This window comes from Jaculus jaculus, chromosome 20 (assembly GCF_020740685.1).
Source record: "Jaculus jaculus isolate mJacJac1 chromosome 20, mJacJac1.mat.Y.cur, whole genome shotgun sequence".
NCBI classification, from domain to species: Eukaryota; Metazoa; Chordata; class Mammalia; order Rodentia; family Dipodidae; genus Jaculus; species Jaculus jaculus.
In genome coordinates this window covers 18,010,139-18,033,233 of record NC_059121.1, presented here as the reverse complement: position 1 = coordinate 18,033,233, position 23,095 = coordinate 18,010,139, and the positions used below count along the sequence as shown (strand labels likewise).

General features: G+C 43.9%; 1 protein-coding gene across 1 annotated transcript in view; it reads right to left on the bottom strand.

The window, feature by feature from the left end:
* The window catches only part of Pde4d (phosphodiesterase 4D), a 1,345,132-nt gene extending 1,326,968 nt beyond the window's left edge, over positions 1 to 18,164 (bottom strand). The window contains exon 1 of the mRNA XM_045139033.1: positions 18,084 to 18,164. The gene's annotated coding sequence lies outside the window, so the exon portion shown is untranslated. The remainder of the gene's footprint in view (positions 1 to 18,083) is intronic.
* Between the last annotated feature and the right edge of the window lie 4,931 nt (positions 18,165 to 23,095).

Here is a 23,095-nt window from a genome sequence, read left to right as displayed (position 1 = left end):
ACATTTACAAATGAGACAAACATTAACTATATAGAAATTCAAGCTCCTTTAGTTCCCTGGGATGGATCACGTCACAGAACGTGTGTACTAGCAAACACCCAGAGGCATATGCTAAATATATGGACTTTATACATCAATATATTGCTTTTAAAAGTCAGATGAAATTTGTATAGAAAAGAGGGCCAAGGTGAGTCTGAATTTAATTGCACAGGCAATGAGGAGACACTGTGAGCTCATAAAAAGAAAAACAATAAAAAAGAGTTTCGAGAAAGATTTCTAAACCCAAGTAATTTCTTTCCTGTTATTAATCATCTTGCCCAAAACTACTCCTATTAGCTGATAAAATTTTCTTTTCTTGTTTTTTGCTATAAGACAATTTCTGTGGCACCAGCCATCCCTAAACTATTTCTGCTTCATGAAATATAAATATATAATATAAAAATACAACCTGCCTGCTTTGATCTCTATGCACTTTCAAATATATGTCTTTTTATTGATTTTAATTTTATTTATTTATTTATTTTTTACCATCAACTTCCATGATTGTAAACAACATCCCGTGGTAATGTCCTCCCTCCTCCCACTTTCCCCTTCGAAAGTCCACTCTCCATCATATCCCCTCCCCACCTCAATCAGTCCCAGACACAAAATGGCCTGGATATCCATGACCCAACCGTGCCTGGCACTACCTACCCAAGACCATCATCATAGGAGGAAAAGACCGTGACATCCAAATGAAAGACAGACTGATCTGTCTTGTTTTAGAACGGAGCCCTTAGCTTACAGGGTGTGTGCAGACACTTAGCATTTAGTCCCCTGATAAAATGACAAGGGAGCGCAGGAGGTTGCAGAGACCTTCCATTAACTTCGGTCACGACCGGGGGCTTGGGGAGGGCAGCCTTTCCAGAGGCGGCATTCCTGCCAGATGTGGACAGACCCCGCAGCTCCTCAGACGACATGGATGTCTCTCTGTCAAGATGTCCCCGGCCGCTCTGCGCAGTGGCTCGAGCAATCCCAGCTGCAGCTGGATACATGCAGGCTGCCAAGCGCACACGCAATCTGTGCCCTCGGAGTCGCACACACACAGGCTGTTGGCAGTTTGCTCAAGTGAGGAGGAAACCACACTGAAGGGTGACCACACTTCGAAGCTCCAGGAGCCGCACGGAGCGAACGTGCCCACCGTTTCTGAGCCTGTCTAGTGATCGTTAAGACAACGGGCAGAACGCAGCCTGGCACCGACCTCAGCAGCCAAACCTCGCTTCTGCAATACTGAGCCATCTGAAGGAGGGGATGGTGACATTCCTCAGCCCTGTCACTGAGACTGAATTGCAACACACTCCACAAAGCTGCTGCCACCGGTTGAACAATCCGTTACCGTGGTCAGGAGTGAATACACCTGCAGGAAATATCTTACCTTACAGACCTTACAGACCAAAGCACTGGTCCCACTAAACAAGGGAAATCAGTGGAAAGACAGCAGCACACATTTCCAAAAGAACAAACTGCTAAATATATTAGAAAAGATTTGACCTTGGTAGAAACACCAAAAAACAATAATAATAATAGCCTTCAAGAATTTTTTTTGGCCGGGCGTGGTGGCGCATGCCTTTAATCCCAGCACTCGGGAGGCAGAGGTAGGAGGATTGCCATGAGTTCAAGGCCACCCTGAGATGACAGAGTTAATTCCAGGTCAGCCTGGACCAGAGTGAGACTCTACCTCGAAAAAAATAAAAAAAAAAAAAAAAAAAAAGAATTTTTTTTGAAAAAAGGGTACTTTTTCCCCCCCAATCACAATTAGTCAATATGTTACAAAGTTGCTTGAGAAAAAATTACTGTATTGCTGGTAAGTTAAAAATGAATTTGGAATATATGTGCACTGTTAGAAATACCAAATATTAGTATAAACTTCTGAAAAACAATTTGCCAATGTGTATTTTATGATTTTAAAACATTCAAATGTTTAAGTAGGAAGCTTTCCATGTCTAAAAATATTATTCCAGTCACTTACATGGAAAAATAAATAGATACGTAAAAATAAAATGAGGGAAAAGCCTAATAAGAAATGGGATAATTAAAGAATTAATGCTCAGGCTGGAGAGACGACTTAGCAGTTAAAGCACTTGCCTGCAAAGGTAAAGGACCCAGGTTCAATTCCCCAGTACCCACGTAAAGCCAGAGGCAACGCACACCCATATTCCCTTCCCCTCTCCCCCCCCCTTCTCTCTCTCTCTCTTCCGTTTCTCATTCTCTTCCTCAGAGAATATATAAATATAAATTATATAAATAATTATATATATATATTTATATATAAATATATAAATTTTATATAAATATATAAAATATTTTTAAAAGAATTAATGCTTATGAAAATCATGCAGATACAATGAAATATTCTGCACACATGCACACGTACACCACACACAGGCCCATACATTTTAAAACCTCTCTTTGTATAAAATATGTTTAGACCAAGATTATCGAATAACAGTGGCTATTCTTTGCTATTAAAATGACAGGTGATCTTTTTCTCTATTTTTCCTGCTTTGAGAACATAAGCTTCTGTGAAATATAAGCTCATATTTACTATTTCCGTCCTCAAGTGGGAAATGGGAAAAAAATGTCTTAGGCTACCACAATCCTCATTTATCTTTTTCCAGCAAATATTTATTTTTCCCAATGATCACAAAACACTAGCTATCTAAGGAGAGATAATTGCACCTGAGACATACTTCATATTCGTCAGAAGCACATAAGAAGTGTAACAGAACCACGAAGGAGCAATGGAGAAAAATACACTCATCATAAATTTAATGAATTGAAGCCGGGCGTGGTGGTGCACACCTTTAATCCCAGCACTCAGGAGGCAGAGGTAGGAGGATCACCATGAGTTCAAGGCCAGCCTGAGACTACATGGTGAATTCCAGGACAGCCTGGGATAGAGTGAGATCCTACCTTGAATAACTCAAACTAGATAAATAAATAAGCTTAGTGATTTGGATCCATATGCATACTGTGGCCTGGTACAAAGTGAGAAATGAAGCAAGTTTTTGGAGCTTGTTTACCATCCTTATGTACCAGTGATCAGGATGAACCTCCTTGAGTAATAATTCTACATTCACAGACAGAATCTAGAATCAAGATAACAGGAAAATTTATCCCAACTAAGAAAAAAGAAGAAACGAGCCAGCAAGAGTTGCCTGCAACGCTGTACACTGCCCTTGTCTGATCTACCTGTGGCTATCGACAAGTAATTTTATTATTACTTTATCTTTAGAACCTCAGGGAAACTCCCATAAATTTCTGATCTGTCATCTTGACTACAAATTCCACTCATTTCAAAAATACACACTATATAGGCTGAGCCCGGCAGATTGTATGGTGCATTCTCTTCCTATTTTTTCTTTCTTTCTTTTAATTTAATTTTTTTTTTTTTTTTTTTTTTTTTGGTGTTTCAAGGTAGGGTCTCACTCTAGCCCAGGCTGACTGGGAATTCACTATGTAGTCTCAGACTGGCCTTGAACTCACAGTGATCACCCTACCTTGTCTTGCCTCATGGCTGAGATTAAAAGTATGTGCCACCAAAAATAAAAAATAAAAAAATGCACACTATAATAACTCTTTATGTGACCACTCACAAGCTTTCAAAGCAGTTCCTTCCATCCATGACTGTTTGACTCACTCAGCATATTTATTAAACACCTTTCAGGGGTCATGCATTGCACTAGCCCCTCTTTACATATACAAACAAGGGGGGCCCCACACTAGATGAGCACATGTCTTAAAGAAAAAAAAACGCAAGTCAACTGCAGGAACCCTGAGTCTTATTATGCCTCAGGAATGGACAGCAAGGAAAGAATAGCTACTTCTGCTTTGCAGTTGAGATGGGTGGCATTAAGGTATCTTAAAATAGCAAAAAGAAACAGTGACTGACTAAGCCCTTCATGCCCCAGACTGAATATCATAACACCACTGAGGACCACCCCTCCTCCCAGGGTAACGGGAGCTGGGGCGAGGGGATAAAAGAGTATAACCTCTTATTTTTATATAAAATATTTAAAAAAAAAGAAACCAGTCCTGGAGAGATGGATTAGTGGTTAATGGGCTTGCCTGCAAAGCCTAAGAACTCATGATCAAATCTCCAGGTCCCACATAGCCAAACGGAGTGATGCAAGCACATGTCTAGAATTCATTTGCAGCAGGCTGAAGGTCCTGGTGTCCATTCTCTCTCTCTCTTTCTCCCTCTCTCTCTCTCTCTCTCTCTCTCTCTCTCTCTCTCTCTCTCTCTCAAAATAGCTTTAAAATAAAAAGGGTAACAGAACATAGTGACATAAAATCAGGAGGTGGGCTAATGGGGAGAGAAAGTGAGCAACAAGACGAAGTCAGGGATCTCAGGGAAGAAGAGCAACAGCAAAGAATTTATCAAGGGCTGGACAGGTGGTTCAGTGGTTAAGGCACCTGCCTGCAAAGCCCAACAACCCAGGTTCAGTTCGCCAACAGCCACATAAGGCCAGATGCACAAAGTGGCACGTGGATGTGGAGTTCACTTGCAGTGGCAAGAGGCTCTGGTGCACCCATTCTCATTCTCTTTCTCATAAAAAAATAAAAATATTTTTAAAAGAATATATAAAAACCCCATAATGAAGCCCATGGCTTTATATACTAATACTGTAGGAAACACATTTTTTTTTTAGTTTCCTAAACTTTTATTAACAGCTGCCATAATTATTGACAATAAACCATGATAATAATTTTTAAAAGAAACAAGAGAAACCTTTCATGAGGAGCCAAAGTTCTGCAGTGTGTTTTATATTATTATATACTTCTATATTATTATCCAAGACATGCGAAAACATCAAGTACTTTAGTAAAGAAATCTATTTAGATGAATTTAATCACTATACCCCCCCCAAACTAACTCTTTTTAAAATATTTTTATTGATTGATTTGCCAGCAGAATGGGGGGAGGAATGAGGGTGGGTGCACCAGGGCCTTTTGACAATGCAAACAAATTCCAGGTGCATACATCACTTTGTGCATCTGGCTTTATGTAGGTACTGGGAAATCACCAGCCTCTTCTATTTATTAAAGTCTTTTATTTACTTATTTGAAAGAGAGAGAGGAGGAGGTAAAGCAAGAGAGAGAGAGAGAGAGAGAGAGAGAGAATGAGAATAGATGTGCCAGGGCCCCCAGCCACTGCAAACGAACTCCGAGGCATATGTACCATTTTGTACATCTGGCTTTACGTGTGTACTGGGGAATCAAACCCAGGCCATCAGGCTTTGCAAGAAAGTTCCTTTAGCCACTAAGAAATCTCTCCAACTCCTTTTTAAAAAAAAAAAAAAAAAACACAGGGTCTCACACTCGAGCCCAAGCTGGTCTTGACTTCATCAGCATCCTGCCTGTACCGCCCTGACACTATGATTACAAGCGTGCATCAACATGCCCTTGGTTTGATAGTCACTTTTTATTTAGGAAACCACCCATTTCGTGCATGGCCTAAAGGGCTAACGTGAGTTTAAGATATAGAGGAAAATACTAAGAATGTATATAGCTGGGAAAAGATGTACAGCAGTAAAGAAAGCCGAGACAACAGCACGATCCAAATTTAAGACATGACAGCCTGTAATCTCAATATAGAGGGGAGAAAACGTAAACTAGTTGCAAGGAAGGGAATGGACTAGTTGATCCCTAGGGTAGCTGTATTCTCTATGTATCTATCAGTCTGTTCAGGAAACCACGTGAAAAGACTTTACATGGACACAACCCTGTTCATATAAAGCTGATGATCCCTGTGGAGAACAGGAACAGTGAAAACAGCAGAAACCTGCTCAGAAAGCTACCGAACTTCACAATGAGTTCCTCAGGGAACGTGTGTCCTCCACACTGGAATTTTCATTAAGATACAGGATGGACTATCATCTGCCGGGGAAGCGTAAAAGAACAGTTCCACCTAATTTGAAAGAGATGGACTCGATAAAATTTCAAAGTCATTGCCAACCTTTCGAGACAGGCTGTGAGTCAGAGACTGACTGGCCTGTCTGTGAACCATGCAGAGCTGCTGCCTCACAGTCCCATTTCTTTGTCTCACCTTTTCATCATTTTATTGTTTATAAATCGCTGTCTGCCCTGTGGGGAGACATGGAAAGAATGAAAGAACCCGGGAAAGAAATGACAACATTGAAATCATTGCTTACAGAGACATTTTTGAGCATGGGATACAATAGGTTTTGCATCGGGCTGAAACAGAATGGCGATTACACATGCGTGTTTGAATCCTCTGTCTGGATCAGATAGAAACAGTCCTGATTGTAGGAGAGTCATAACTGGCCAAGCTGCATTTGAGAAGAGTTGCTATAATATTTCAACCTTGGATGTGATGATTCTATCTTTTTTTTAATTTTTTTTCTTATTTTTATTTATTTGAGAGCATCAGACAGAGAGACAAAGAGGGAGGGAAAGAGAAAGAGAGAGGATGGGCATACCAGGGCTTCCAGCCACTGCAAATGAACTCCAGACGCGTGCGCCCCCTTGTGCATCTGGCTAACGTGGGTCCTGGAGAATCGAGCCTCGATCCGGGGTCCTCAAGCTTCACAGGCAAGCGCTTAACCACTAAACCATCTCTCCAGCCCTGATTCTATCTTTCACTCCAAATCAGACTTCTGGTTCTTTCTCCCAAGTAACTTTTAACAAGGTCCTTCCAAAGGAAAGTGATTCTGAGATTTTAGAGGAATTCCAGAATGTCACTAAATGGATTGCCTTTCTATTTCTATTTCATTTAATTTTCAAATAATACATTGACACCCCTCTCAATTACAATAAGAAGTTGTGTGCTCCTGGGTTGTCTAACTTAATTAGCATGGATGGTCTCTATATTAATTTTGCTCATTGTGAAGCTGGAAGGTAGTCCAAGATCAACACTCACTTCCTAAGGGTAATGCCCAAGGTTTAAAGGTTGTAATGATTTTTTTAAAAATCAATTTGCATTGATCGGGCTTAAATTCTTTTGTAAGTACTACTCACAACAAAAGCCTCATTTTTAAAGTATAATCAGAAAGAAAAAAGTCGGGCTGGAGGGATGGCTTAGCACTTAAGGCGTTTGCCTGCAAAAGCCAAAGGACCCAGGTTTGATTCCCCAAGACCCACGTTAGCCAGATGCACAAGGGGATGCATGCATCTGGAGTTCATTTGCAGGGGCTGGAGGCCCTGGCATGCCCATTCTCTCTCTCTCTCTCTCTTTCTTTTTTTCTTTCTCTCTCTCTCCCCCCCCCCTTTCTCTGTCAAATAAATAAAACAAAATATTTTTTAAAAAGTCTTAATTTCCTGGGATCTAAAGTGTCATGAGACAGACAAACATGATGTTTCTGTATGATGTTGAGTTTACCCCAACCCTGCATCCCACAACATACTGACCAGAGGAAATGAAGTCCATCCCCCCCCCCCGTGCCCCTCCTCCCGCATCCTGGCCCGTGACAGAACCAGAGAGCAAAGTACTGACGCACAACAGCTTGGTGTGCAGAGAGCTTCCTTCCAAATCTCTCTCGTCTCCAAAACCAGTGGAAGAAACAACAGTGGAAACTTACAAATAAACTGGCATCCCTTTAATCCACCCTCCTCACTCACAAAACTTATGATGACCACATGGACTCAGCAACATCTATGTGGTGGTGGTTTGAATCAAATAACCTCCATAAATTTATGCAGTTTCACATGCTTGGTCCTCAGCTGGTGGCAATTTGGGAGGTACAGCCTTGTTGGGACAAGTATATTACTTGGGGTGGTCTTGGGGTCCTTAGAGCCTGCTCCCCACCCCTTGCCAGGGCTCTGTTCACTCTCTTGCTGCTATCTTCCATCTGCCGTGGCAGAGAGTTCAGCTTACGCGCAGGCCACTCTTTCTCCTGCCATCAAGAAGCTTCCCCTTGAAGCTCTAAGCCAAAATTAAACATTTTCTCCCATCAGCTACTTTTAGTCCCAGGTCTTTTTAAAAATATTTTTAATATTTATTTATTAAAAGGAGACAGAATAGGGATGCCAGGGCCTTCGGCCACTGTAAATGAACCCCAGACACATGTGCCAGCCACCTTGTGCATCTGGCTTATGTGGGTCCTGGGGGAATCGAACCTGGGTCCTTCGGCTTCTCAGGCAAACGCCAGCTAAACCATCTCTCCAGCCCAGTCCCAGGTCTTTTGTTCAAGCAATAGCAAGAGAAATGCAACAGGAAATTTGAACTAGAGGAATGATGTTAGAAACCTGACTATGTGGCTTTTAGTATTTTGGAAGTGATTTGCAAGAGAAATGTGGAAGGGTTTGAAACCTGGGAATCCATCCAGCTTGAGAGGTTCTTGTGAGAATTGAAAGTATAGAAGGAGCTGCTGTGGACTGTGAGGGACCGGCTTATAAAGAGAAGAGGATTTGGCTGGAGCTGGGCTACAAGCAGGTGTGTGTGAGGCTATCTGCATTCCGCCTGTGTCTGGGAAACTGGAGCAAAGTTGAATTAGTGATGGACTGGTGTGAGTCTCCCCCCTCCAAAAAAAAAAAGGCAATTAAAGTTTCTGGCCAGAAACAACCAGCCTGCTTCCATTGCAACTGTTTGAGAATCTACCTCCCTTGAGATAGGACCAGCTACATTGGAGCCGTTAGAAGAATGCTGACTCTTTTGAAGGACTCTAGCAAGATTGTTGTAGTTTTTCTGCTCGTCAAAGTCGGCTTCATTCCCCCTTAGGTTAACAAATTTGGTAGCCCAACCAGAACTATGGAAATACAACAGCAAAAAAAAAGGAGGCAGGGGCTGGAGAGATGGCTTAGCGGTTAAGCGCTGGCCTGTGAAGCCTAAGGACCCCCGGTTCGAGGCTCGGTGCCCCAGGTCCCACGTTAGCCAGATGCACAAGGGGGCGCACGCGTCTGGAGTTCATTTGCAGAGGCTGGAAGCCCTGGCGCGCCCATTCTCTCTCTCCCTCTATCTGTCTTTCTCTCTGTGTCTGTCGCTCTCAAATAAATAAATAAATAAATAAATATTTTTTTTAAAAAAAAAAGGAGGTGGGGGGGTCATTGTGTTTACAACATGGTTCTTGAGAAATGGCCAGTGAACTATGTGAGGCAGGGTGGCTGCAAAGTGTGTATGGTGTACGGTGATGCCGGAGGGCCATGGCCTGGACAAATAGTGGGTTACAATGGAGACCTTGGGACTTTTGAGATGCTAGGGTTATGGGATGGTTGCCAAAGAGGGCTGCTGGCTTGGGATGGAGTGTTCCCCAGGATGGGAGGGAAGAACCCCCAGAGACTTCACCTGTGCTTGCCTATGCAGACTGAGAACCACAGGACGGGATGTGTGCCCCGTTTGTTTGAGATCTTGCAATGGTTGTTCCTGGCTATGCTGAGTGCCTTCTTTTTGCAGGAGGAATGTTTACTCTGTGCCATTATGTATATTTAACTTGTGCTTTTGTTTTAACGACTTGTAGTTAAGAGACTACGGTGAATTTCACCTGAGACCTCGGACTTTAGACTTTTGAACAGGGCTGGGGTTAACTTTTTTTTTTTTAAATCTGTGTGGACTTTCGGAGTTGAACTGAATTGCATTTTTCACCTTGAGATGCCGTAAGTCTACAAGGACCATGGGCAGAGGGCACTGGTTTGAATCAGGTGTCTCTCATGAGCTCATGTGGTTTGGTTGCTTGGTCTCCAGCTGAGGGCGATGTGGAGGTACAGCTTTGTTGGAGAAGGTGTGCTCCTGGCAGTTTTAGGGGGATGTTATAGCCAGCTCCCCTAACCAGAGCGTAACTCACAATGCTGTCTTCTACTGATTGTGACAAGCAGTGATAGCTTGGGCCTTGGGATACACTATGTGAAATAACAAAGCCATAGTACAGTTAATATACCTACACTATCCCCATTCTTTTTTTTAAAATTTATTTATTTATTTATTTGAGAGCAACAGACAGAGAGAAAGAGGCAGATAGAGAGAGTATGGGCACGCCAGGGTCTCCAGCCACTGCAAACGAACTCCAGACGCGTGCACCCCCTTGTGCATCTGGCTAACGTGGGTCCTGGGGAATCAAGCTTCGAACCGGGGTCCTTAGGCTTCACAGGCCAGCGCTTAACCGCTAAGCCATCTCTCCAGCCCTGTCCCTGTTCCTTAAACACTTGAAAGAATGACTGTTCAGGACCGCAGAGATGGCTCAGGGTGAAGAGCACTTCCTGTGCAATCACAGGAGCCTGGGAAGGCCTGTGAGGTGACTGGCTTCCATCCCCAGGCCCCACATCAATGGCTGGATGTGGTCAGACGTGTAACTCGAGGCCTGCAGGGACTGGGGACATGCTGGAGCTTGCCGAGGTCAGAGGGCCCTGGGCTCCGGAGTCAGTAAGAGACTCTGGCTCAACCAGGAACGAGTGGGACAGCAATGGAGGGAGGTATCAGTCTTCTGCTTGGGCCACTGCAAGCAAGTGAATAGGGAACTGCATGGGCACATACATGTGTGTTCACCACACATACACACACACCACACTACCTACACAGAAAGAAGAAAAAAGGAATGCGTGGTCAAATAACTACTTTAAATTATCTTCTAACATGGGACTAAGAGTTCAGACAAAAATAAAATGGCAGGGCTGGAGAGATGGCTTAGCAGTGAAGGCGCTTGCCTGCGAAGCCAAAGGATCCAGGTTCAATTCCCCAGGACCCAGGTAAGCCAGATGCACAAGGAGATGCATGCATTTGGAGTTCGTTTGCAGTGGCTGGAAGCCCTGGTATTCTCATTCTTTCTCTCTCTCTCTCTCCTTCTTTCCCTTTCTCAAATAAATAAATAAAAACAAAATATTTAATAAAATAAAATGGCAGTGGATCACTGCAGTTCAGAGCACTGGAATTTGGTGTCAGGTAAGTCTGAGGTTAAATCTTGACAAGTAGCACTTGGTTTGGGAGCTTGAACAACATCCCTCTGAGGTGGGGTTTCTTTCTATAAATGGGGGACCATGGAAGTCCTTCACATGTAAGTACTTACTAATGAAAGCTATTATTGTCACCAACACCTTCATTCCCAGGGCCACACAAGGCCTTGATTTTATACACAAATCCTTTGAATGAAGATTTTTTTTTTGTGCTGTGCTTTAACCTTAGAATACAATGAATGGATTCAATAACGGACAGAATTAAGATCTTCAGCTTTCAGAAGGGTAGAAATGAAGTCACATTAGAGAAAGCAAAAGAATTGCCTTGTACAGTGCATCGGGACCACGCATTTCTGTCTCCGTTTATTTCTCCGCCCTACTTTCAAGCTACGTGAGCTGAGAAAGTCCTCCCACCTAACAGAGTATTGTCTCTCAGATGCTGGGAGGATTTGGGAAGGACCAAGGAGAACAGGAAGTGGAGAAAAACGAAGCTGGAATCCATGTGAGGTGTGACTTGCCTTTCTAATTATCTGCGCCTTGGGAATAGCCACATGCTTGTGCAGGAAGGAGAGGCAGTCTGAAAGGGGGTGGGGAGCAAAACGAGCCGCAGAAGAGCCCCAACAAATTATAAACAACAAGAAAATGAGTCTTCAAGACTGACAGTTTCTCCTGGGACTTCCCGGGGGAGCCAATTAGTGCCAGCCGCTGAAGTGGGCTTGGTCACATAAACCTCTGTGTTAACACCCACCTGCGTCACACCAACCTCCAAGGGTGCCACCACAAAGCCCGTTCTAATGAGGCTCAGGACCAGTCACCCCACAGACAGTCCTGGCAAGATCTCTGAAACAGATGTCTTAGGGTGACCTGCAAGCCAACTCCTTTAAATCGCACTGCCATCTTAGAAACCAAGACATGGCACAATACAGATTCGGTTTATTCTTGTCGCACCTGTCTCTTTGCCCCTGATCGTGGGAGACAACCGTGAACGCATGCCCAGTGTACTCCTGATCCATTGTCCCTCCGGCTGCTGAGCTCAACTCTATTCATCAGTGAGCTCATGAGGTCCAGGCTGTTAATCCATGCAAAAGCATCGTGACAGGAATTCGTAATCCCTCCGGAAGCTTTGTTTTCCACAGCAGTTGACACAGCAGTAGAGGAAAACCAGAGCTTCTGCGACATCTGGAAGACTGTCTGACCCAACTGCACTTGCATGAAAATCACTCTGTTTTCCCACTGCTTCCGTGGACAGAGATAGCTGGGAAGGCCTTGTGAATCAACGGACTCTACATAACCCGAGACCACACTGACGTGGATTAGTTACCCGGCTGCCTTACAAACAGCGCTCACCCTCACCCAGGCATACCTACCTGGTTGCTACTGGCAAAGATCTAAGCAGCAAACAATAATTAATTTTTTTTTTTAAAAAAAAATGTCTATTCTAAGGAGACCACTGTGTAAAAGACTCAGGAAAGAAATAAGAACTCCTTGAGATTCTTGTCTCTGGAAAGCAAATAAGATTGAAATTAACACATCCAACGAGACAACAGGATATATATATATCCTGTCAAACAAACTAAAAAGAAAACCTTAGTGATTTCTAAAAAGGAAACTAAAGAATCAATATAGGGAAGGCTCCCCATAGGAGACCAGACGTGTGTCAAATTCTAAAAGCGATGAAGCCTGAGCTGCAGTGAGATGGCTCAGCAGTTAAGGCGCTTAACTGTGAAGCCTAAGGACCCAGGCTCGATCCCCCAGTACCCACATAAGCCAGATGCACAAAGTAGTCCATGCATACAGTTCTTCTCCAGTGGCCAGGGGCCCTGATATGCCCATTATCTCACGCTCATATTCCCTCCCTCTCTCTCTCTCTCCCTCCCTCTCTCTCTCTCTCTCTCTCTCTCTCTCTCTCTTCTTTCCAAATAAATAAATAAAAGTATTTGTAAAAATGGTGAGACCTAGATTGTAATGATGGGGTAAACATATGGTAACAAATTTTCAAAGGTAACACTAAACACAATGCGTAGCTATGAATTCTAAGACTCAGTGATTTCATGGGCACCTAAAGTTTTCCTCTAGCTCGCCTTTTCATGAAAAAAAGAAGAAAAGTTAAAGGGAAATAAAAAGTTTCCTAAAATTTCTGTGGTCCAAATCCTCCGTGACATGATTAAACTTCCACAGCCAAGATGATCAGCGGCCAATCAGCATGTTCTGGACTGAGTGGGCTGGCGGCTTGGCAGAGGGAGAGTTAATGCAATCACACAATCCCCCAGATAAAAACGCCCTCCCCTCCCCTGCTCCATCTTCTTTCTGCTCTGGACAGACCTCTTTCCATGAACTAATCAGAATCCAGGACACAGGCTGACACTCCACAAATCCACATGTGTGTACGATCCAAGCATGTTTTTTAGCGCAAGACCCTAAATGCATCCAAGCTAATTCTTTCAAGCGAAATAGGGTGTCTCCGGAGGTTTGCAGGCCAGCTGACTGCCAAATCAGCATCCATCTTGCCACATCAACGGGACACTGGGTGGAGGGCGTGGGTTAGCTCCCTGGGATCTGTTCTCTCCTGTTAGCTTGCCTTCCAACCTCCTTGGAGGACAGAAGCACTTGGAAGTGCTCACCTCGTTCTGTTCAGAAGTGATGATCTGTATCTTAAATGCTCCTTCCCAGAGGCCAGGAGTGGAAGCCAAGGTCAACAGCCCATGGTCCACCACGAGTGTGTGAAACCTTTAAGAAAGGGCTGTGGGTTTAGGGCAGTGGATGAGTGTTTGCCTAGCAAGTGCAAGGTTCTGGGTTTGGTCCTCAGCACCGGGGGGGAAAATACCTGTAAGAGGTGGACGGAGCCTCACATAAGAAGTTAGGTCATTGGGAGCAGAGGCCTGTTGGGGGCTTGGGACCTTCTCCTCTCTGACTTTACTCCTCAGCAACTATGCCCAAAAGCCTGAGAGCAACAGGGCCCAATAGCCACGAAACCTTAGAAACTATAAACCAAAACCAAACATGAAGTTGTGCAGACCGGATATTTTGGCAGCACGACGGAAAGGCAACATACCAGGCTAAGATTACAACTACTTCTTAAAAATATTTATTTATTTATTTACTTGACAGAGAAAGAGGGAGAGAGAGAATGGGCATGCCCGGGCCTCCAGCCACTGACAACAGAGTCCAGACGCGCACACCCCCTTGTGCATCTGGCTAACATGGGTCCTGGGGAATCAAACCAGGGTCCTTTGGCGTTGCAGGCAAATGCCTTAACTGCTAAGCCATCCCCCCAGCCCTAAATTGCATTTTATACTTGAAAACAGAAATAGTAATTCATTGCAACCCTTACCAAGTAAGCTCTTTCATATTGCTATGAGGCTATAACACTGTAGAAGGTGGATGGAGCCATGCCTCAGAGGCTGGAGAGATTGCTTACTGGTTAAGGTGTTTGCCTGCAAAGCCTAAGGACCCATGTTCAACTCTCCAGATCCCATGTAAGCTAGATGCACAAAGGTGAGGCAAGCGCAAGGTCACACATGCCCACGAGGTGGCAGCAAAAGTATCTGGAGTTCAATTTCAGTGGCTGAGGGCCTGGCACACCAATTAACTCTCTCTCTCTCTCTCAAATAAAAAAAAATTTTAAGGGCTAGAGAGATGGCTCAGTGGTTAAGGGCTTGCCTGTAAAGCCTATGGACCCCGGTTCAAGGCTCGATTCTCCAGGACCCACGTTAGCCAGATGCACAAGGGGGCGCATGCGTCTGGAGTTTGTTTGCAGTGGCTGGAAGCCCTGGCGCGCCCATTCTCTCCCTCTCTCTCTCCCTCTCTCTCTCTCTCTCTCTCTCTCTGCCTCTTTCTCTCTCTGTCACTCTCAAATAAATAAATAAAAATGAACAAAACAATTAAAAAAATTTTTTAAAAAGCTAGGTCACTGGGAGTATGCCTTAGATTCTTATCAAGTATTCATTCATTAAGTGTCCATTCATTGCCAGACACCAAGGAAATGTTCAGCTTACAAGAGGAGGGGCATTTAGTCAAACAGTGGAAAGATGGACAACACATGTTATGGTTGTAGAAAACATGAGTGCACTGCGTCTTGACTGATTCTTCTTCACTCTGGACCCCCGGAGTATGAGAACGACTGGATGCTGCCTAACGTGGAACGGATGACCTTTGCAGGTGTTTGGTCACAGATAACCCAGCCCGGCTACAGACGCTGCACACCACATGGGCCACAGAGACTGGATTCCCAGGAGCAGTGGAACAAGCAGAAACTACATGGGGCAGGTGTTGGAGTAACAAGGGGGCTACGAACACGTGGCTCACTGGAAAAGGTGTGAGTGGTTTGCTTGAATCGCTCCACGGGCTGGCAGAGAACTCGAGCCTTCTACTCAGGAATAACCGATTGGCCCTTTGGCCTCATCATGAGGTTGCTAGGTCAAGGGTCCCACAGGGGCCCATGTAAGTACTGATGTCTAGGCCACTTGTGTGTGTGTGGGGGGGGGGTCTTTCTAGGTTGTACTAAAGCTCAAGACAGCACATGACATTGAACCTTACCTCTCATAGTGGCAGAGAGTGTTCCAGACACCCGCTCAAGGTCCGTGCTTGACTCTTCCTATGACTCAATGAGAATGTCTTAGCTGGTGGGTTCCTACCTCCTTCTGCTCCACTACATGACACTCAGCTCAGGCACATGAGTGCTACAGGCCACCCAACACCTGAGGGTGACCAGGCGAAGCCTTCTTTGGAAGCAACCACTGTGACTAATGCATCGACGCAAGGCTAACGGAGACACAGCCCTGTTCACATCAGGGAGCAGAAGTTCACCAGCACGGAATAGAAGACGTGGAGGAACAGAGAGAGTGGGTTCCCTCCCAAGACGGTAGAGGCACAGGAGGAAAGGGCACGTGGACTGGCAAGGATGGCGGAGAAGCACTGAAAGTTGGAAAGTTGGAGAAGCTGCAAACAACAGAATGCAGACAACGGTTGGAACCAACACTGTCACCCAAACAGGAGGACAAGTGTCTACCCTGAACACTAGCTTATCATCAAGAACAGGAGCGAGCCGGGCGTGGTGGGCACGCCTTTAATCCCGGCACTCGGGAGGCAGAGGTAGGAGGATCGCCGTGAGTTTGAGGCCAGCCTGAGACTCCATACTGAATTCCAGGTCAGCCTGAGCTAGAGTGAGACTCAACCTCCAAAAACCAAACCAAAACAAAACAAAACAACAACAAAAGAACAAGATTGAGAGGAGACTAGTTTGAAAAGCCCCCCCCCCCCCACCATGTGAAAGCTGGCTCTTGAGAGGCATAAAGTGGAATCAGACTGCTTTTATTACAGGATTCTATAAATAAGGAAACCTCTATGTACAAGAATCTGGCAATCCAAAATAAATAAATAAACTTTTTTCACAGAAATAAAAGGGCACCTTCCAAATATACACTGCTAGGTGGTGGCATTCTAATTTGCTTTCTTCTTTCTTGGCATCACCCAACGTGGCCAGCATCCTCAGGTAGACAGTGTTCCAACCTTGGCACAGCCTGCCCCTCACAGGATGGTGCTCCAGGCAGGGGAATGGGCAACCTCACGTGGGCATGCACACGCCTCATGCAGGAGTCCTCATGTTTCTCAGCATGGCCATGTGTGATCTCAATCGATAGACCTGAGTTCATTTCTAAAAGGGGGAAAGAATGTCTGAAGAATCATACCCCTCCTGGTGTCCTTGTAAGGCTATCAGGGAAGTAGAAGTAAAAATCAATGGGCACATGTTGACACTCAGCCGAAAGATGTAACTGCATCATCCAGTGCTGCAGATCAAATGATAATGTGCGAACTGTTTTCATCCAGGGCAGAGAACAAGGATTTCAGGGAAGCCTAAGGGTAGCGTCACACCAATGTGTTTTCTTCCCAGGCTGCCCAGGAATGACTTGGTTCTTTCTTATTCTCCTTTCATCAGGCATTATCTTTTTTATATTTTAAAGAGAAATCACAAGTGTGTGTGTGAAAGAGAGAGAGAATTGGCCCGCCAAGGCCTCAGCCACTAAAATCAAAGTCCAGACACTTGTGCCACCTAGTGGGCATGTGCGACCCTGCGTCTGCCTCACCTTTGTGCGTCTGGCTTATGTGAGATCTGGAGAGTCAAACATGGGTCCTTAGGCTTCGCAGGCAAGCAACTTAACCGCTGAGTCATCTCTCCAGCCCCATCAGGTATATTTTATTAATAATGGCAGCTGCACTAAGCTCTGTGACAGAAGAAGCACTATGGCAAAACAATGATTAATAAAATAAAATACACTTTACATTGCATATACATTTTGACTAAAATTACATTAGAAATATGTCTGGGAAAGACAGTGTATAAGCAAATAAGCAAATATATAAATACAATGTATAAGCAAACTGAGAATATCTTCAAGGATAGCGCAAGGTCTACAACTGGTTATGGATGGTATGCAATTGCTCCAAGTGTACACACACACACACACACACACACACACACACAAATGTATGTAATCATATATCTCTAAGTGTATGTTTTCTGAAAAAAAATATTTTTATTGATTTATTTATGAGGAGGGTGGTTAGAGAGAATGGGTATGCCAGGGTCACTGCAAATGAACTCCAGATGCATGGGCTACCTTATGAATCTGACTTGTGTGGTTCCTGGGGAAATCAAACCTGGGTATTTTGGCTTTGCAAGCAAGGACCTCAATCGCTAAGCCATCTCTCCAGCCCTGAAGCGCATAACTTAATAAAACTGCCATATTACTATAATCATTATCATCAAATTAATAAAAACAAATTTACTTAAATAATTCAATGACAAAATTTTTGTATCATATACATTATAAATTAACAAAATGATATAGAAACAAACAGTTTTATATACTTAGGTATCAAGATGGCATGTATGGAGAAATAAATGATTCAAGTGCATGCGTGTTTAGAAGACATTAGAGTGTTTTCATTACAAGTGACCAACAGGCAATCCTGCCTGTTGAATGGGAGGAAGAATTTGAGCTGGAAGCAAACACAGTCATGTTTGTCTTTTGCTAACTGCATGTCCCTGTGAAAAACACTTCCATGGACCTCTGTTTCCTTGCCTATAAAAATAAACATACCTTCCCCAAGGAGATTTCCTGAAACAAAATGTTTCAACACTTGTGGACGTGCCTCCCCCATAGCTGGCATTTGGAAGCACTTAGAAATGCCTCTTTCCTTACCTTTTACGCAAATACTCAATGCAAGATCTGGTCCTCTGTTTTGATTGAGCTCTGGGCAGAGATTAGATTGTGGTGGAGGGTTTTAACAACTTAAAAGAGAGAGAGAGAGAAAAAAAAAAAAGATTATCAGACAGCTGTTCCTAGATCCATGTTTGAGGCTTTATTGAACCAAAGAGAACACTCCATTTTTATCTGAAATCTCTGCTACCTGATGCAAGATTAATGAGGGGCCTGTTGGGCTTCCGGACTACGTAAGGGCTGTCCTCATTCACGCACAGTGAAAGACTGACTCTGATGTGCGTTACTTGTGTTGATTTTTTTTCTTCCCCTTTATTTTGTAAAATGAAATTTAAATTTTATTTGTTTTTATTTTTATTTTTACGACTGGACAGGTGCTTTAACCAGCTAAGCCACAGAGCCTATTTTTATTTTCAGAGAGAGAGAGCTGGCATGTCAAGGCCTCAGCCACTGAAATCAAACTCCAGACACTTGCGCCACCTAGTGGGCATGTGCGACCTTGCGCTTGCCTCACCTTTGTGCATCTGGCTTACGTGGGATCTGGAGAGTCGAACATGGTTCCTTAGGCTATGCAGGCAAGGGCCTCAACTGCTAAGCCATCTCCCCAGCCCTGTGTTTTATGTATTTGAAGACAGAGAAGGAGAAAGAGTGAAATTTAGAAAGAGAAGATGAAAGTGAGGGCATGTTATTGCCTCTTGGTTCTGCAAACCAACCCCAGAATCATGCACCACTTTGTGCAGCTGGCTTTACACGGGTATTAGGGTATTGAACCCAAGCCAGAAGGCTATGCAAGAAAGTGCCTCCAACCACTGAGTCACCTTTCTAGCCCTCTGCTCACTTGCAATTAAAAATCTTGTAGGGATTTTTTTTTTATATAAATAACCTAAAGGAAGGGAAAGGACACTTTTATAGTCACATAAGTGTCAAGCCTACAACCATCACAGCACCCAACAAATACTCCAGAACAGACAGGAAGAAGCCTTTATCCCTCATGTCTTCATCATGAATATTGAGGCCACAATGGAAACCACCAGACAGTAGGAGACCATAAGTATTTACAAAGCAAAACTCATTGCTCCTGAACTTAGTAAAATCAAAAGCATGGGAAATCATGCAGACAGACTCACAGAGACAAAATTCAAGAGCTGGAGAGATGGCTTAGTTATTAACCTGCTTGTCTGGAAAGCCTGAGAACCCAGGTTTGATTAGCCAGTACCCAGGTAAGCCAGATGCACAAGGTGATGCACACATCTGGAGTTCAGTTGCAGTGGCTGGAGGCCCTGGTGAGTTCTCTCTCTCTCTCTCTCTCTCTCTCTCTCTCTCTCTCCCCCTCCCTCTTTCTCTCTCAAATTAATCAATAAATAAAATATTTTCAAAACATTCAAGATTGCACAAGACATTTGGTTATGTGTAGAAACCACCACTAACTGAAGCCATTCCTTTGCTTTTCCAACAAAACAGAGATCATTATTGAAAGGAGGAGTTTGAGACCACTTTGAGTGACATTCTTCCAGAGAGAGGGTCCAAGGGGGGATCTCTTCCAGTGAAGCAGGGTCTCACGGACTTAGCAACCTACAGAGGGTACACAAGCCGGTACCTTAAGATGACAGGGAAAGCTGGGTGTGGTGACGCACGCCTTTAATTCCAGCAGTCGGGAGACAGAGGTAGGAGGATCGCCATGAGTTCGAGGCCACCCTGAGACTCCATAGTGAATTTCAGGTCAGCCTGGACTAGAGTGAGACACTACCTCGAAAAACCAAAAAAATAAAAAATAAAAATAAGAAAGAAGACAGGGATGTTTGCAGAGCGGTCCTATATCTGCGGATAACCTATTCCAGGACTACAGTAAAAGCTTGAGACACAATCCTGCCTTGGTCCCCAGGGTACTGTGTAAGAACAGGCAAGTCTTCCAGGCATCTGTGTGACCCCCATGAAGAGCTGTGAGGAGAAAAAGGCTCTTGGTATTGGAAATCCTGATGAAACCACATGCCCACTGATGTATCCAGGGGCAGGATACATCTGTTCACCTTTCAGGGAACAGCTTCAAATCATCCAGCTGATTTTTTCAAAGAGGCCCATGATGGAACAATACATTATGAACAACCAAACTAAGTAGTTTGTGACCTCTCTTCCAGATCACAATTGTGGGAGCAAAGTTTTCCTGACTATAAAAAAATCAGTAAGGGGCTGGAGAGATGGCTCGGTGGCTAAAGGTGCTTTCTCGCAAAGCCTGACAGCCTGGGTTCTATCTCTGGCTCCCACAGGCCAGATGCACAAAGTGGCACATGCATTTGGAATTCGTTTGCAGTACCAAGAATCCTTGGGATGCCCTTTCTCTCCCTCTCCCTCTCTTTCTCTCTCTCTCTCCCACACTCATAAGTGAATAAAAATATTTTTAAATCAATAAGTACTCATCAAAGAAAATGTGGAAAGAAAAAAAATACCTGTAAAATTATATAATTTGTTTTGTTTTGTTTTGTTTTGAGGGAGGGTCTCACTCCAGCCCAGGCTGACCTGGAACTCACTATGGAGTCTCAGGGTGGCCTCAAACTCACGGTGATCCTCCCACCTCTGCCTCCCGAGTGCTGGGATTAAAGGCGTGCGCCACCACGTCCAGCACACATAATTTTGGTATCTATATTGTTTTAATTTTTCTTTCTATGGATTCTATTAATTCTATTTTGAAATGAGGACACCCTGATAGGGAACCTGTATCATTAGCACATATAACACCTCTAGGAGAATGTCAGCTAGGACGCTAATGCAGAAAGATATTGTTCACTCTTCTGTTGCATAATAAAGTCCACTAGGAATGAAAAGTGGATTTTTTTTCTCAACAAAATCTCCCTCATCACTTACATCCCTACACAAAATTCCAAAGCATTTTTTAAGAAAATCCAAAAGCTCTGGAATTATGTTTATTTAAAATGTCGCCTTTTTATTTATTTTATTTTTATTTATTAATGAGAGAAAGAGAGAGAGATGTGCCAGGGCCTCTAGCCACTGCAAATGAACTCTGGTCACATGAGCCACCTTGTGCACCTTGAATCCTGGGGGATTGAACCTGGATCCTTTGGCTTTGTAGACAAGTTCCTTAACTGCTAAGCCATCTCTCCAACCCCCACCTTTTAAAATAATTACCACATAAAAATTTTCACACTGTTCTTTCTTTTTTAAAAAAAAAATTGTTCATTTTTATTTATTTATTGGAGAGTGACAGAGAGAGAGAGAGAGAGAATGGGAATGCCAGGGCTTGCAGCCACTGCAAACGAACTCCAGATGTATGCACCCCCTTGTGCATCTGGCTAACATGGGTCCTGGGGAATCGAGCCTCAAACCGGGGTCCTTAGGCTTCACAGGCAAGCGCTTAACCGCTAAGCCATCTCTCCAGCCCCTGTTCTTTCTTAATAGCCCATGTTCTTTCCAGGAGTTCAATGTGCCAACTTAGAATATTTCATTTTTTGTTTGTTTTTGTTTTTAGAGATAGGGTTTCACAGTAGCCCAGGCTGACCAGGGACTCACTATATAGTCTGTGGGTGGCCTCGAACTCACGGCAATCCTTCTACCTCTGCCTCCCGAGTGCTTGGATTAAAGAGGTGCGCCACCACACCTGGCTCTAGTTATATTTCTTGTTAGATTCTCAGAAAACTCTGTTTTTACTGATTTCAGAATATTGAAGACAATCAAAGACAATGGCAGGGAAGCCATTACTTCCACGTTAGAACAAGATTACTTTTATTTGTTATAGCCACACACCCAGATGTGATGAATCAATCTAACAAATGTTTGTTGAAAACCTTTTCTTGTATGTGTGCCAAGCACTGGCACTAGGTGCTAACAGTATTACTGTGCTCAAGTTTTTAGAAAAGCAATCAATCCAACTCCTCCCTATAACTGGGAATCAAAAGTGAAAATGAAGAAGAGTCTAACCAGTGTGTTCTAATCACTGAGCATATAACCTCATCTGTTAATTCATTTCTTCATATTCTCATAGTGGGTAAGAAGAAAACTGACTGGTTACATAAGGGCCAGGGAAGCATAATCTATGTAAAATGGTCTCCATAATAATTTTAGAAGTCACCAGGCATGGTGGCGCACGCCTGTAATCCCAGCACTTGGGAGGCAGAAGTAGGAGGATCACTGAGAGTTCGAGGCAACCGTGAGACTACAGAGTGAATTCCAGGTCAGCCTGAGCTAGAGTAAGACCCTACCTCAAAAAAAAAACAAAAAAAAATAATAATAATTCTAGAAGTCACACAAAAATCAAGAGAGCCAGGGACATGGATCAGCAGGTAGGAGAACTTGCTATGCAAGCATGAGGACTTGATTACAGTCCCCAACAGCAACACAAAAGCTGGAGATGGCCAAACAAATCTGCAACTCTAATCCCCAAAGGGGAAGAAATAGAAGGATGCTTGCTGGTCAGTCATTCTGACTAAAAATGGCAAATCCAGGTTCATATGGCACTATCTTAAGGAGGGCTGGAAAGACTGCTCAGTGGTTAAGGTGCTTGCCTGCGGAGCCTAAGGGCCCATGTTCTACTCTCTGGATCCCACATTAGCCAGACACACAAAAGGTGAGGCAGGCGCAAAGTCACGCATGACCACTAGGTGTCGCAAGCATGTGGAGTTTGATGGCAGTGCCTGGCGCCAATTCTCCATCTCTCCTTTCTCTGTCTCACTCTATAAAAAAATTAAAAAAGAGGGGCTGGAGAGATGGCTTAGTGGTTAAGTGCTTGCCTGTGAAGCCTAAGGACCCCGGTTCGAGGCTCGGTTCCCCAGGTCCCACGTTAGCCAGATGCACAAGGGGGCGCACGTGTCTGGAGTTCGTTTGCAGAGGCTGGAAGCCCTGGCGCGCCCATTCTCTCTCTCTCTCTCCCTCTATCTGTCTTTCTCTCTGTGTCTGTCACTCTCAAATAAATAAAAAAATAAAAAAGAAAGAAAGAGAAACTATCTTAAGGAAAACAACAGCAGAAGAGGAATACAGGAGGAGGA